The sequence below is a fragment of the Phymastichus coffea genome, unplaced genomic scaffold, assembly GCF_024137745.1.
Source record: "Phymastichus coffea isolate CEN01 unplaced genomic scaffold, Cenicafe_Pcof_1.1 PCOF00097, whole genome shotgun sequence".
Lineage (NCBI taxonomy): Eukaryota > Metazoa > Arthropoda > Insecta > Hymenoptera > Eulophidae > Phymastichus > Phymastichus coffea.
Genome location: NW_026706908.1, coordinates 839,214 through 855,064, shown reverse-complemented (window position 1 = coordinate 855,064; position 15,851 = coordinate 839,214). Strand labels below are relative to the sequence as shown.

General features: G+C 40.5%; 1 protein-coding gene across 5 annotated transcripts in view; it reads left to right on the top strand.

The window, feature by feature from the left end:
- The window catches only part of LOC131669803 (homeobox protein prospero-like), an 83,756-nt gene that overhangs the window by 42,636 nt on the left and 25,269 nt on the right, over positions 1–15,851 (top strand). Inside the window, exon 1 of one of the 5 annotated variants that reach the window (XM_058944943.1) lies at positions 13,541–13,619. The exons of the other annotated variants lie outside the window; for them this stretch is intronic. The gene's annotated coding sequence lies outside the window, so the exon portion shown is untranslated. Of the gene's footprint in view, positions 1–13,540; positions 13,620–15,851 lie in introns of those variants that run through there. 5 annotated transcript variants of the gene reach the window in all.

Below are 15,851 nucleotides of genomic sequence, written 5' to 3'. Positions count from 1 at the left end.
CGTAGAGTCGCATTACAAACTACGAAATTTGCCATATCGATGACAATTTCTTATTTTTTTCTGCTGCTTCAGGTGAGTACGTAATTCTCACCATGTCGAGAAATCACGCAAGTTGAAAAAAAAGCAAGTCGTCCACATCTCAATTACGTAACTTTGATCGGTTATCGCTAAAACCTTTTTCGAGCTATCAAAATTTTCAACTACGAGCCCTTTTCACGCAGAAGTCTAATCATGATATCGAGATAAGTCATCGGCGGGGAAGTAGCCAAAGTGCTCAGTCACGTATGTATCGCTGATTGACGCGTAGATGTTCCAACGATATGTGCTCCTATACGTTCTTTCTTTACATCTAAAGTGATTCTTTTTTTATTCGATCTACATATCTTTGTTCAAAGTTCAAGGTTGTAAGATTGCTGAAATTAATATGTTCGAGAGAGAGGTTGATGAACTGCGAAATCTCTCTCGTCGATCGTTTTATCTCTGAGACGTTAGAACGGCTAATGACGCTGTAAGTGATAATCTGTCGGAGTATGAAATTAAAACCCGTGTGCACTTTTCTGCCAAGCGGATGCAGGTGGTTTATCAATCAGCTATGCATTCTTTGAAAACTCTATTCTCGCAACTTGTGCAGATTGTCTACTTACTTGACTATAGTCGCTCGGCCTCATTCCACAATCGACATCATTTTCCGGAACGTGCAATAAAACTTCTTTATCATTCGTCATTATTGTCCTGTTGTCCTTCCACAGCTATATTCGAGCATCTTTTAAGTTCTCTCATCTCCCGCCATAAAACCAGCTCAGACTTCACAATGCACCCACATTCTCTGTCTGTCTGTCTGTCTCTCCCTCTTTCTCTTCACCCCCACCCCCACACACATTCACTTATGGGTGCTTTTAGTAAATAAAGGTTGAACGGCCTTACATTTTTGTTGCGCATCATCAATTTGCGTGTCCTGCTATCCTTTTTATAATTGCGAAAGACCACTACAAACGAAATTAGCTGCGTAGATTGTGATGTACGTTTCCCGGAAACTCAAAAGAAACACTGAATAATTCGCGGTGTACCTTTGTCTTTTGAAATTTCGGTGGCGAATTTAATAGGCTTTTAATGGGGTTTTAATTTTTTCTTTTTTTGGAGAGAGAATCTTCGAAAGTTTGTTAATGTTCTAGTTGGAAATTGCCTAATTTAGAAATCCTTTTTATGACTTCGCTATTATATATCCATTAATATCAACACAATATAATCTTGAAGTAAGAATCTTTCCCATAAATAGGTAAATCAGGAAGTTACAACAACAAAAAATAACTGTTGATCCTCGTTAGCGAGTTTCTTAAAAAAAACATATCTTTTCAATTAAGCGCCTGCGTAAATCATCGAAAAATTGACGTATATATAGCGATCTTATCTGATAATTTCATATGCAACACAACGCAGCAATGGATGAATATATCTCTTAATTGCCTCTGATGCGCGGCTGCGGTTCACCAAAAGAAAAAAAAAAAAAAGAAGAAGGAGATCGTGCTTCCGGCCACGAAGCGTGAAAGCAGGAAATTCTAAAGGCGCAGCGCAGGTGTCGATTTCTTTAGCAAGCAGCTCGTGGGCGCCGATATACCCGATGGCTTATCTCTGGCGCGCGCAAGAAGTTGCACCGTTTGCGCTCTAATTGATTTCAGCAAACGATATGCCCAGTTTGCGTGATGACTGTACACGCTCTGAATGCCGCAAACTGATCGAGGATTCATTGTAGTCGGCTGCTTACTTTTGCAGTTTTGTCTGAGATTCGCTATCTTAGGAAAGTTCGATTTTGTAAACCGACAATTATATGTGAGCTCTTGGTATGCTGCGAGATCAACTGGTTTTTTTATTTTATCTACATTTTTTAGACACTTATCTTGAAGCCAGTTACATCTATTGAAGGATATACATTCATGCGTACGTAACCACATGGTGCTTTTTGTAATCGTGTAAAGGTGTAGCTTAGTTGTAGAAAGCAATAAAATGTTTTCATGCCACAATTTAATAATTTGGAATTAAAAGATAATGAACATTTATAAGCTATTAAAAAAATAAAGTTCAATTATGAATTATCGATCAGGTATGAATGCAGAAACGTCTATTAAATTTTATATAAAAGCTGTTATTATAAGGTTTATTAATTCTCAACGAGTCATATTGAAAATAGGAATCTTCTATTTTAATTTTGACTACTATGATTCGTCGATCATTTGAAATCCTTATATGTACTTTTTATGAAATTGTACATAATATCAGTGCAATAATCACGTTTTATTAGAGGCTATTTAATTTGGCTGCTTCAAAAATTACATTTACAATGTTATTCATCGTGGAAAAAAGAGCGTGGAAAATGTTGAACTTTTACGAGAATAAAGTAAATAAAAATAGATATAGCGCAACAGAATGCACTATGCCTAATTAAAAATGCAGAAAATATCAAAGGATAGGACATTTTCAAATTCGGCGACTTATTAAATCAATTTATTTTAATGGTCACTAAATTTCTATTTTTTCTATATAAATATTTGCAGCTCGCATCTAAAAAAAAAGAATCGCGTCGTCGGGGCATCCACGCGATGCGCCCGTATGGAGCCTAACTTGTTTCTTTCTTTTATTTTTTTTATTCCTCTCTGCGGGTCCACCACACAATTAGACGGGCACGCGCAAATCGTTTCAATTAAAGACAATTACGGTCGGTTCGCTTCTAATTAGGGACGCGATTCGGGCTTTCGATCTGTTGTGTTTTTTTCCTGTATGCCCAACATTAATAACTTCATATATGCAATTATTAATTTTAAGGGTGGGGGTGCACGTGTGAGTACATATACATACATATAACGCTCGCGTTTGCGATAATTCGGGGCTGTCACTTACAAGGTAAGAAAGACCGCAAGGTAATTGCAACCATATGACGGCCATCTGCTGATTACGATAAATACCCTTCTACACACTCCCCAATTGAATGTTTGCTTTTTCTGCCATGCTTCCGTTGCAAAGGCTCGGATGTATATTTGTTTTGTGCTATGGACACTGAACCGGATGTACCTTATTTTCGACAAATTCAACTTGCCTTATGCAAGGTATTTGCGAAATATAACGTGTCTGCTATGTTGATATTGACATGGAAATTGAAAGTGTGTCATTATTTTTAATATGAATAAGTTTACTCTAATTTATAAGAAAATGTAATTCCGTTTTATTTTAGAAATGAACTTTCAACAACTTTAAAACAAACAAATGCGGAAGACGAAGGCATTTGAAGTGAAGCATTTAAAGACTGTCAAAAATAAGTCGATGTTTCCGAAAAATCAAAGCGACCAGTATCAAGGGAATTATGCATCCCCTATCATTATCATCCCATCTATCTACGAAAAAAGTAGCTCGACTCGAATTCTGTTCGCTCGCATGACTCAAACTAATAATACGAGCAAAGCCATTCATCCTTAAATGGTGGCATAAGCACCACCTTGACCTTGTTCACCCGCCCTAATCCTCTCTCTTCGCATGTCATTAACTCTCGTTGTCTCTCTCGCGTGTCCGTGTGCAAGAAAGGAATTGTAAGTTGAACACACACACACGCGCGCACACGCACACACACAAAAACACCTATTGGAATCTGCACGCGCGCGTGCAAGGAGGTGCACCGTTACAGTAAAGAGAAAAATTTTCGACGGACAATTAAGCGCGCGCGAGCGGGAACATTCGAAGAAATAAATTTAATTACGCCGAGCTTTAGGAGGGAGGTAATATCCGGGTTTTATGGCGTCCCCCCCCCCCCCCCCCACCCCAAAATGAGTGCGCGCGTGTGTGCACCCGCGAGGTTTTATTAATGCTCTTGCTTCTTCTTCTTCTTTTTTTATTCTCGAAACCGTTGTTTATGGAGCTCTCGTTTAGTGTGTAAATATCTCTGGCGGCGAGTTAAATTTTTCCAAAGATTGATACCTGCAATTGTCTTTCGAAAGCGATCGCGCTGATTTCCGATGCAACGCAAGGTAAAGTTAGTTGACACTCGTGGGGAAGACGGAAAAAGAAATACTTTTCAAACTCGACGTGCTTAAATATGCGTGTGTGTGTGTGTGTATTTTGTCAGATATTATAATTTTATAATCCAAGCATTTATATGCGTTCTATGAATATGAAAACAGCTCCCACTCGTGAAATTTGCATGCCTAGCTTGGTCGTCCTAAAGGGCATTTAATAGTTTCGGCGAAAAATCTAAATAAGTCCCTCTAAGCGCCTGGACGAAATAAAGAGCCTTAATTTTCGGTGGAGATTCGCACGGCACGAAGAAAGTATATAATAATAATTATCCACTTTCGCGTATTCCAAGTCGTCGTCTCTAGACACGAAAATGCTCCGTAGTGCCTTTCCGGTGATCAAGAGTTGAATTTTAATTTGGCCGAACTCGGGAGGTCCGTTTTTTTTCTTGAAGAGACGAGCTCGTAAAATACCTATAAACGTGTATATATCCACTTTAACCCGTCTGTCGAGAATGAGGAGTTGAGAGTCGTAGAGGCCTTTGTCCGGCACACTGCGCTGCTGAATTTTGTTTACGTAGGACACTCCAACAAGCTTTATTCTTTGTACGAGCAAACTTTTTCAAAATACAAGTTACACATCTCTTTCGCCGTATGATAATTCATCGCCGATGCATAATTCTCGAAGATTATTGTCAAGATGCATCGATCAAGAAAAAGAGTCATGTTCGCCGTGGTATCGAATCACTCAATTTCACAAGCGACTTGCGAAAAATGAAGAGCAAAGTTGACGCTCCCCTATAACCACCCACCGAAGCTCGGTGAGCCGATAAATCGAGGGCTCATTTCACAGCTCATCTTTCGAGAGCTGCACGCGCGCGCGCGCTTTGTGGGCCCCAAGGTCGGCAAGGTATAGGCCCCCGGCGCTGTGCACCATCTTTACCTGCTCTCCCTTGCTCTCCTGAGATATATCCGTGCGTGTAAATTTCTCTCGACGAGAGCGAGAGAGACGAGAGCTGTCCTATTCCACTTCGTCTTCGTCTTCGTAATCCTTTATCTCGCTCGCTTGTTCTCCATACAGCCTCGTGGGTAATATCGTTTTATTTTTATTGTACTTCTCGAAGACGAAAGTAATGGAAGTAATCTGTCTCTCGCGTCTATACCTATATCGATCGATGTATTTTTCCTAATGAGTTTTGACAATTTTCGTTACGCGTTACGCGTGAATATTCTCATGCACATATATCTAGATAGAACTCTAACGATGCCTGAGAATTAATCTTGTATGTAAGCGAGGGAGGGAAATATACATATCATAAATTATAATTTATGAAAATATCACGTATGCGGTGCTTTGCTTATCGGTCAGCTAATTAAAGATAATAAATACGTTTCTGTTCGAAAAATTCGGAAAAACATATTATACATGCATTTTTCTCCTCCGCGCGCGATCGTGCACGACTCAATCCATCTTAAGCACCACTCGCGGCTTGCAGCTCATCAGTCATTCATTCGATCTCTGTCACTGCTCGACTCCTCGGCTAGTTCATTAACTCAAATAGGCGCATCGTTAATTATCATTCGTAAGTTCTGTAACTGTCTCTCTTGTGTTCTTCTTTTTCTTTCTAATTATCACGCCTTGACATCTACACTTCTGCAGTTGAAAAAATTGAATGCCCTACATCGATCTATTTTCCATGGAGAACGGCCCGTCTCAATAAAAAAAGTGGCCAAAGTCGAAGTATGGGCTTAGTCTGGCGATGGATATGCCAAGTACACTTTATTAACTGCGAGAAAATCTAGTCATACTGAATCCTAGTTATTAATTTTCCTGCAGTTCTGGAATTCGTCTGTGACGAAGTTTGATGGGATAAAGTCCAGCCGAGCGTTCCTAAATTTCAAAAGGTACGCAATGCAAGCGTCGTTTGCCATACTTTCATCATCTTCCACAGCTGTAGTTTGCCCCTACTTTTTTAATACGGGGAAACATTTAAGTTACACTCGACCTATAAAATAAAAACAAAAGTGCACGAAAGATTCTAGGGCAGTTGGCGAACAAACTCTACTGTAAGTCTGTAAAGTACCTGCAAGCTGATAAAGTATGCTTCACTCGCATAGCGCAACTGTAACCTGAATGTCGACGCCCCTGAAGTGTTCTCGTTCTCTCTCTCGCGCACCGCAAGGAAAAATTTATACGTTGAGTTAGCGTTCGCGCTTTTTGTCGTGCGAGCGCAGGAAACGAGTTTTCCACTTGGTCGCTGCGAGAGACGTAAAAACAATCGGTAGTGACGCTATGACTCGTAGCTTTTTTTTTTCGGTGATGGATGACAGAGGGAGAAGAGATTTTTCGGCGAGTTCATTTAGTGTCTGACGGTGTGTGCATGAAGGATCGACTTAATTATTTCCAGATGTTTTTTGTGGAGGAGGAAATGCGTCCAGCTGCGGAATTTTTTTTTTGTATTTGCGTTTTTATGGTGATTAGATGCGGGATGACAGCACAAACGGTCAATTTTATAGGATATTTCTTGGGACAGAATTGTAAAAATGTACTATACAAAATTACTATACAAAGTTCCTTGTGGGCTTATGAAGATTTCGAAATATATGTATATATATACAGGCATACGAACAACTGATAGTTTCGCCGATTTTGCTTTTTAACGAGCCTCACTTGTCTTTTGCCGTCTATGGCTTGATGCATGAGCTTTAGACGTAAAGCAAGCATAAAGTTTTTTTCCTTTCAGAAAATATTATTTGTGTGTCCTAGATTTTTTACCTGACGATTTGTTTTATGGCACTTTGGAGAATCGTCCGTCTTTCTTTTACAGTTTTATGTTTCGAGATTCATTGCGAAAGTTTCGTTTAATGTTTTCTGACTTCATCGCTTTTGGCATTGTCTGATTCAAGGCAGAAATATTATTACAATGCTTGAAAATTAAAGAAATAAAAAAGACAACTCGATAGCCAAAGTCTTGGCTTTTTTACTTTAAAATTCCAGAAGAAGAAGACAAAGCTTTAATCAATAATTGTCACCCGAGTAACAACAATCGTCGGCACCTAATAACTTCAGCAAGTGATCCAATTAAAAGATTCTCCGAACCCGATATGCCCTGCGTACGCGCGACAGAAAAATCCGGGACGACACTCATCCGGTTTTTCACGCAAGACAGCAGTTTTTCTCAAGTCGTAGTTGCGCGGCTCCTGTGGGAGCTTGAGCGTAAAAGGCGGCGGCGTCGGTTCTCTTCAAGATTTTATTGGAATGCCTCTTATACGGCACGTGAATTTTCGAAGGGAAAAACGCTTTTCAAGTGGTGCGCACCATTATCTTTACGAGTCTTCTTCCCTTTTCTTATTTTAAATATGGCGCGCGTTAACGGATTTTTGGAGTGGACGGCTAAAATTCGAGGCTCGTGTTTTCGGCATTGGAGCTGTTTTATTGCGCGTGTACATGTCGTATTCGTGTTGCCACGATAGCGAAAGCGAGAACGAGGCGTACAAGGAAAAAAGAAAATGGGGACATCTATATGTCTGAATAGCTTGCGAGGGGACATGCAGACTTGTTAAACTGTTGACAGAATGAACACTCGGCGGGTGTACATTGTAATAATTTTGGATTTTGGACGTGTGTCTTTCGACATTTACCCTTAAAAATCTAATTAGTCGAGCAAACAAGCATTCTTCTCATGGCACATTGGTGCAAGCAATAAATTTATTAAAAAATCACTCGTCCACTTACACTCACACGCGATACGACGGTTAGCCCCAAGGCCGCGCACAGGATACAAATTTCACTCGGTAAACAATTATTCCTGCATCTGAAAATCCATTTAACCGAAAACCAAGACAAAGTGCGCACTGACAGGCATATACCGTGATATGTGTAATCTGCGCGATCGAGATCGATAAATTTATTTATTTTTTTCAAGGAGCCAATTTGAGGCATCTTTGATTTATCTACCTCGAGAGCGTGCAAAATTGGTCGTCTCTCGCGATCTCAATTACATTTAATTGGCTTTGCCACATCGATCATATTACAAACCACCCGCGAAAGGTTACACGGCGACAATTTAATTGAGCATCATCGCAGTTTTCTATTTTGCCGCGCGACAATAAATAATCTCTTTATTCAGCTGAGCGGATCATACGCACCTGATCGAATCAATCCTGCGGGTTTTAAGCCGCTGTCGTGGCAAATGACTTAATTAGCCGTTGAAGCTTCGACCAAACCCATATAACGCATCTTTCATTTGCCGCTCTCACGATGAAAGCTTAATGCAAGTGACCGCGCGTGTAAGTGTGCGTCTAGCCGAGCGCGCTCTGATTTTTCCACAGTAATCTTTTTTTTCGTGCCTCTCCCTCCTTCGATATTGTTCTTGTTGTCTCGAGATTGATCGCTGTGTACCTTCGAAAAAGACTTGCTTGCTTCTTTTATTGGTCGTCACGTGGCGTCGATCGCGTTCATATTCTTACCTTCTGCTTTTGTATATCCTCCTTTACGACGTGACACATTTCAATATGATTTTTAACTCTCCTGCTATAGAAAATTTGAAAAATCTCGCCGAACAACAATATTTAATTTCATTATTTATCACGAATCCACTTGAGAATCATAAACGTAAAACAATTCTAGTGTGAGCGTTTTGAAAAATGAGTACGTGCTGTAAGTGCACAACTTGACTCAGCAGAACCATTTTCACTTTCTCATTTTTATGAAGCTTATAAGCCAAAGTGATCGTGCGCGGTCTGTGTTTTATCAATGCGATCCATCAGCTCACACTACAATCAAATGAAATGAGTGCAATGATCATACAAAAAGTGTCCGTGTGAGAAGTAGCAGAATGTATAATGATGCTCTTGAAGGAGAAGTAAGATTAAAAAAACTCGCACATACGCTAATAACAGTCTCATCGTCGGATGAACGAACAATAGATATACGTATATACACTTCTCGATCGTGTCTCTCGAATTGAGCTATTCCATTAAGAACACATTATACATATACTTGGACGTGAGATACGATACATCTAATAACTAATTAGTTCCCGTTACCAAGCCGACCCACTTCTTTTCCTGCGTAACGCCATAGAAAAAAAAGGCAACGGCTTTTTGGTATAGGTACTGGATAAATGATGATCGCCAGCGATGCGTTTTTGCGCGCGCACACCTCTTCGTTATCTCGCCGCGCGGCCTTTTTACCAAGAGCTGCGCATTTTGATTGTTTGCGAGCGGCTCGATCGATTGCGTTTTTATTGACGCCGACGGCGGCATAACGTCGATATATAAATTATAAAATTTCCCCCTCTGCATATATATATATATAAACATCGCTAGTTGCTCTTTCAAACTTGATGTAAAATTCAATGTTCGAAAATCGAATCGAAGCTCGCATGATTGATCGGCGGACTTCTTTTTTTTTGGGGGAAGTCAACATGATTTTTATAGATAGCGTTTCTAAGGTAGGCAGTTATCAATGAAATTAATCTTTTTTTTATGGAAGACTACGTCGCCTGGAGGTTATAATGAAAGATTCTCATGAGCTTTTAATGCTAGAAAACTGTTCTCTCAAAATTATCATTACAGACTGTCAATCATCGCTCATCGAAAAAGGCAATCAAGTTTTCAAATTGACCAAACGCTTAGCGAACAATTTCTTCGTAATGAAATAATAAGTAAATAAATAAACCGAATGACCGGATCTTCGTCTGATAAACATTCACAGGTACGCACCTTTGAAAAGTTAGCAGTCAATCTGCGATCGTCGATCATCGTCGTGCTGCGAATTCGTCATTTTGCTGTATCGAGAATTGAAATTCGCACGGTAGAGTTTCCGTTTGTAAGCCTTTTGCAAGTCAATGCGCGCTGCACATCGATGAGAGAAATCTTCTTCTTCTTTTTTTTTTCTTCGGCACACCGTGGTTGAGGAGTTTCCCCTTACTGTTGTTTTCGAGCGAGCACGTGCATATTTAAGATTCCGCGAACGACTGCGCATAACGCACGGCTGCTCCTATGCTGCGACAAAAAACAGCACTGGCCGCGTGTAACGCTAAATCGTGCGATTTATTTTCGGGATTTTGAGAGGTGTTTGGATTTAGATTGTAATCGATCCACGCCTCGATCCACGCGCGCGCGATTTCGAGAACCGATTTAGCGCAAAACTCACTTAATGATGCAGAAAAACTTATCGACAGATCCAAAAACGTACGATTGCTTTTTTCTGACCTTTTCTCAATAAATCAATCTTTGCAAAACCACGTATATATGCACAGCCTCACCAATCATACTCATGCCAAAACGCCAGTCGCGATTGCAATACGTGTCCGGCAATAATTTCCTCGCTGTGTCGAACAAAAAAGTCACAGGTTCCCTACAGTGAAGCTATATACCTCGCGATGCACTCACTCACACACACACACACACACACACACACAAACACACACGTACACACATATCCAAGCAAAAAAAAATAAACAACGCGTTGAATGATGCATCAACGCGACCACCTTGCCTTTATGAATTTATTTATATGGACGCAAAGTTTTTCCGTTGCGTCGCGCGGCGTGAAATTCAGCTCTTGCGGCGCTCATTAGTTGCGACGCTTTTTCGCTTCCTGCCAACTCTTTGTCTCTCTCTCTCTCTCTCTCTCTCTCTCTCTTTCTCTCGCATCGACACTGCGCACAAGTTCACGGAATCGAGAGCAGCAACAGCGAATCCATATACGAAAACCTCTTCTTCTTGCCGTTTTCTTGTTAGCGCAGCGCGCTGAGTTATCTAATGTTCGCCGCTGATTTAATTGAAGAGATCGCGACCTGTTGCTTGCGCGCGCACGTAATGTGGAAAAAAGTAGATTATTGGCTCGCGAGACTCCGTTGGCAAAAGAAGAAGCTGCCGCTTGATGTATATAAGTGCGTACACGCGACTCGTAATTCGTATTAAATCTGGAAAAACCGTGTATTTTTTCCGAGGAGGTCAAGCGAGTATCGTTTATTGCATTATGATAAGAGCCTGAGACAGCTCGATTTTTTTCGTTTCCACAGATTGTGTACGCGATGTTTTTCTAACGTCGGCGGTGCTCGAAGGAATGCATAATTGCTTCTTGTGAAGTTGGTTGACTAGTATCATGTATATGTCATACTTTTGAAATTATTAAAAACGGAATCTTTATCTAAATAGAAATTTTTGAATACATTGGGGTGTCCAGCATTGACACCGAGTTTTGCGAGCAAGTGAAAAATTATAACTGTGATAATAGATCCAATCAAGTTTTCATGTAGTGAAGTTATTTATTTATTTATAGTAAGAAACATAACTTAAATTAAACGATGAACGTTACTCGGAAAAAACAGTCACAAAAAATACCTAAAAATTTCTGAAATTGAGCGATGAACATCGCTAATTTGAGTACTAATTTGAAAACTTTATTAAAAATGAGTAAGAGTAGACTCAAACTAAATAAGGGCCTTCCGAATCACGTTTGATAATGAAAATAATTAAGGGATGAAACGGTAAAACAAAAAAAGTGAAACTTTTTACTGCGTTGTACATTTCGCATGATGAATGTACAACGTTGCGGCGTTGCGGCACACTGCGCGGCTACTTGTCTTGACGTTGCGCCCTGGGAGCAAAATATAAATCTGCGAAAAAATTCTTCAGTCGATTTAGCGCGCAACTCCAATAAATTAAAAAGGAACAAAGCCACAACACGTCTCATATCTAGATCTCATCGGGGCGAAAGAAAAAACCAGCTTTGTAAATCATCATAACGTCGGCATGAATCGCCTTGAAACGTTTAAACGCTCGGTGCGCGCGCGTGTCCGCAGCTGGTAACATAATAAATATATATTTAGTCTTCGAGACATCCACGGCAGGTTATTAATGGGCTCCCGAAACAAAGACAATTTACGAGGAGAGAGAGAGAGAGGAGATTGCTGATACATATATTGGAAATAATGTGGCTTGGATGGCGGATCAGCTTAGTAGGCTTGTATATGACGGATGATACGAGCCTACGAAAATCAATCATTCGTAGACGTCTTTCGAGGAAACGCAGGAGATGGCTTCTGGTTTAACTTGCATTCGTATGTAACCAGCAAACGTTGGAATAGTTGTTGAACCGCTACGCATGCGCACCTGAAAAAGTAGTCGCAGATCATTTGGCAGCGTTTTCAACAATGATTTTCAACGCCCTGCGGTCACATATACAATCAATTTAGCTTTATTCGTTAATGCCTCATTACGTAGACGTTGGATTGTAAGATTACAAATGTTCGCGCGCGAGTCCATCGATGGTATGTAGAAATATTTGTTTTTTTTTCTTTTTTCTTGTTGCAACAATGCAGAAACGCCGTTATAAGTTCCGGGAAACGTCGCTTAATTCAACAGATGGCAATTCAATTCACAGCTTGCTCATCGCATTCCATGCTGTTTTTACGCACGATCGAACGTAAATTTAGGTATGCTAATGGCGCAGCCCCACGGGATAATGGGAGGTAAACCAGGTGACGATTAAAGTATATCGCTCGCGCTCTTTCGAAGCTCGGCAGCAGTAACGATTATGATGTTTTGATTATATATCATGCGCGGGGTTTAAGTGGAAGTCTGCGTGTGTAGAATTGGTAATTTGCGCGAACGTTCGAACAATTTGCGAGAATGTATAAATACGAATTATTTTTTAACGGAGAATAGGTTAAAATCGCAATGATTGCGAGGGACAATCATGTCGCGAGCCGCGAGCATACCTCACGAAGAAAACTCGGACTTGGGACGACTAGAAGTAGGATAATTGAAGGATAATTCTACGGGAAGAGATGGATCGATTTGAATGGCCTGGACTTTTGTCGTGCATTCCACGGCGTTTTTCGTCGGAGAAGATTATCTTTCTCTCTCTTTTCTCTCAGTCTCTCTAACTGGATCGACCTCTTAAATTCTCTCGATCTTATATGACGGCACGATAGCATCGAATAGTTTTGCCTTTGATGTTTAGATCATCTTATGCTTTTCATATGTGAAATTCTTATGAGCGGTTAAAAAATATGTATTAGTTAGGTGTACATTTCTATTACAAGCCCTTGTTAGAGCTTGACTATTCGAATTTTCCCTTTGTGAAAATGATGATTAATAGTCGCTTTACCATACGTACAAGCGAAAATTATGGTAAAACTCGATGAATGCATTAACGAAATCTCTGTGCGCAAGCGAAAGTGCGTAGGCCAAACTTAATTAACTACTCTGGAGAGTAAGAAAATAAATGGAAAAGAAAAGCACGGAAGCCGGTAATCTCTCGGGTGGCAAGGCAGCGGCCAAATTAAAAGCGACGACAAGCATGCCGAAAGGAAGGCAAGGGCGAGCGAGGATTTGAGGTGGCGAGAGCGCTGCAGGTGCCGCTGCCGTCGGGTTTCTCAGAGAGGGAGCCTTATGGGGGCCTCAGCTTGCGCAGCACGCGGAGTGGTAACGGTAGTGGCCGGTCGACTCTCGAGCAGTGATGATCGTGTTTACGCGCCGGTCGATACCCAAGTTTTTCTGAGTGAAGTGCGGCGGGAATGCAGTTTTGTGCGCCTTCTTCCTCATTACCTACACGGAGATATCGTCGATTCTTCTAGCTTTCTTCGTTTTGCCGAGGACAGTTAGGTGCGTGTGATGTGTGCGTGCGTTTTGTGAGAGCCGTTGCTCGCGAGGAGACATGTCTTTTTTGTCAATTTTTAAAATTGACAGGTGTACGATAAATTGAATTGTTACAGGTTTGAAACGATCCACTCGACAAAAAAAAGTTGCACACTTTGATAATTATCTCGTCGTCATTTGACTTCCCGACCACCTTAAGCTTATCAAGCCCTTGCCATCTCATAACGACTTTTTTTATTTCTTTTTTTTTTGCTTTTGCGGTGGCGGGAGGGGGGAGGGGTAGTCCAAGAAAAATGAATTTTTAAAGTGCGCGCGCGGGCGCGCTTCGAAAATAATTACGTCAACAATTAAGAACGCATCCGGGGTAGTACGCATGCGCGTGTCATATATTTTTTTCTTTTCAATGTAATCTCGGAGTAGCGTTCGCGCACGCGAGAGTGAGAGAGACGGTGCGAGCCGAAAAATTGAGAGATCCAAGGATAAAAGCGCAGTCGCGGATAATTACCCACGCTGATTGCGTATACACCCTTGTGTGTGTGTGTGTGTGTGTGTGTGCGTACGCGTGCTGCAGGTTGATTGAAAATTATGGCCTTTTTTTCTAGGTGGGTATACGCCTGCTTAACTCATTGTTGAAATCAACAGTGATTCGCAAAAACTCGTTAGTTTCGAGGGAGAGAATTGTGCATCGCGTAAATTTTTTTTTTCTTTTTGGGTTATTCCATTTACAAAACGTATAATTTGAATTTTCGAAGTTACAAGCTGTGAAAGTATTTATCAAATTAACGTTTTAATCCGTGTCGCTAGCGTACATATATAACCAGCCGGGAGAAACTCATTTCAGTAACTTACTCGCGATCCTTCGCGGCTGCATTGTATCTTTCGGGAGCGAAGATTTTTACGAATATTGCAGCACCTCGTAAATTTGCAAGGGAACGTTTTGCGAAGTCCGCGTTCACGTATAAAATCGCACGCTACAACGAGTTTACGAAGTACCGTGGCTAAAACGACATAATTTCTTTGACGGTAACGTCTAATTTATAATGGCAAGCTGCGTATGGTACAGGATCCCGTGTGGGTTTGTAAAATAACAAGAAGTTAATGCTCGACATCAAGGCTCACTGTTTTTTTTTATTTGGCTTCTCTCTGCATGCGCGCGCGCGTGAAATGACTTTTGTCGAAAAGTCGTTATACACCGCGTGCGCGTATATCGGAAATTACTCTCCGTCTATGCTTTTGCTCGCTTTTGCTGATATAGGTTTAATCAACTTTTGATTATACACTTCAAAAAGTACACCTCGTTATAAGGGAGCTGCTGCTGCTGCTGCTGTAATTCGACATTATTTTGTTATATATATATATATATATATATATATATATATATATATATATATATATTAGGGTGGGCAAGGTTTTCTTGAGAATGATTAGTATATAACGCACCACTTGCCATTGTTGACTTTGAACGTACAGAGTGGGTCAAGTAGGGAACGAGTGTAAGTTTTAGCATTTTTTAGAGTTTACCGCTAGATGGAATACTTCTTTTAGAAATGTGAATAATAACAGACTCATAATGTGGTTAATCATTATGTATATATTTGAAAAACCGTACATTTTTTATATCCAGCCTAGTCTTCTCGAAAAATAATCAGAATTTTTATTCTTGTTAAAGTCTACGATTTAAAAAATTAGTCTTCAAAGGTCTTCCATATCGTGTGCGCAAGGTATACATTATTTCAAAATTCTTTTGCCAAGCCATATGACCACACCTGCGCGAACATTTTATTTTTAAATTAATGCCTTCGGGAATTTTTCCTAAACTTTCTATCTTATTATCTCGTCGATTGGTCGATCGTTTTTCATCAAAGCAAATTATTTTTCACCTCGAATTATATCCCAAAATTGTGTAACACGTCCATTGAGAATAGCACTTTGAGAGTCGAAAAAAGCCCAAAATTATACATTGGAAAAATGAAAGGCCCCCATATAAATCATAATCGCGGCAGCGAGGGAGCGAAAGTGTCAATTTCCCGTAGGCAGCAAAGTTGCCGATCAGTCGTCGAGCGCTGACGCTACAATTGACCTATTACAGTGAACCGAGAAAAGACTATCGAAATAGAGAGTTATGTTTTATCACCAATGATCGAAGAGTTTATGGTCTGAATTAGCTGCTCTGCAGTACCAATTGCATTAGTTCCGCTGACTTCTCTCTTGCACTCGGCGTTATTATCGTTGTACTCA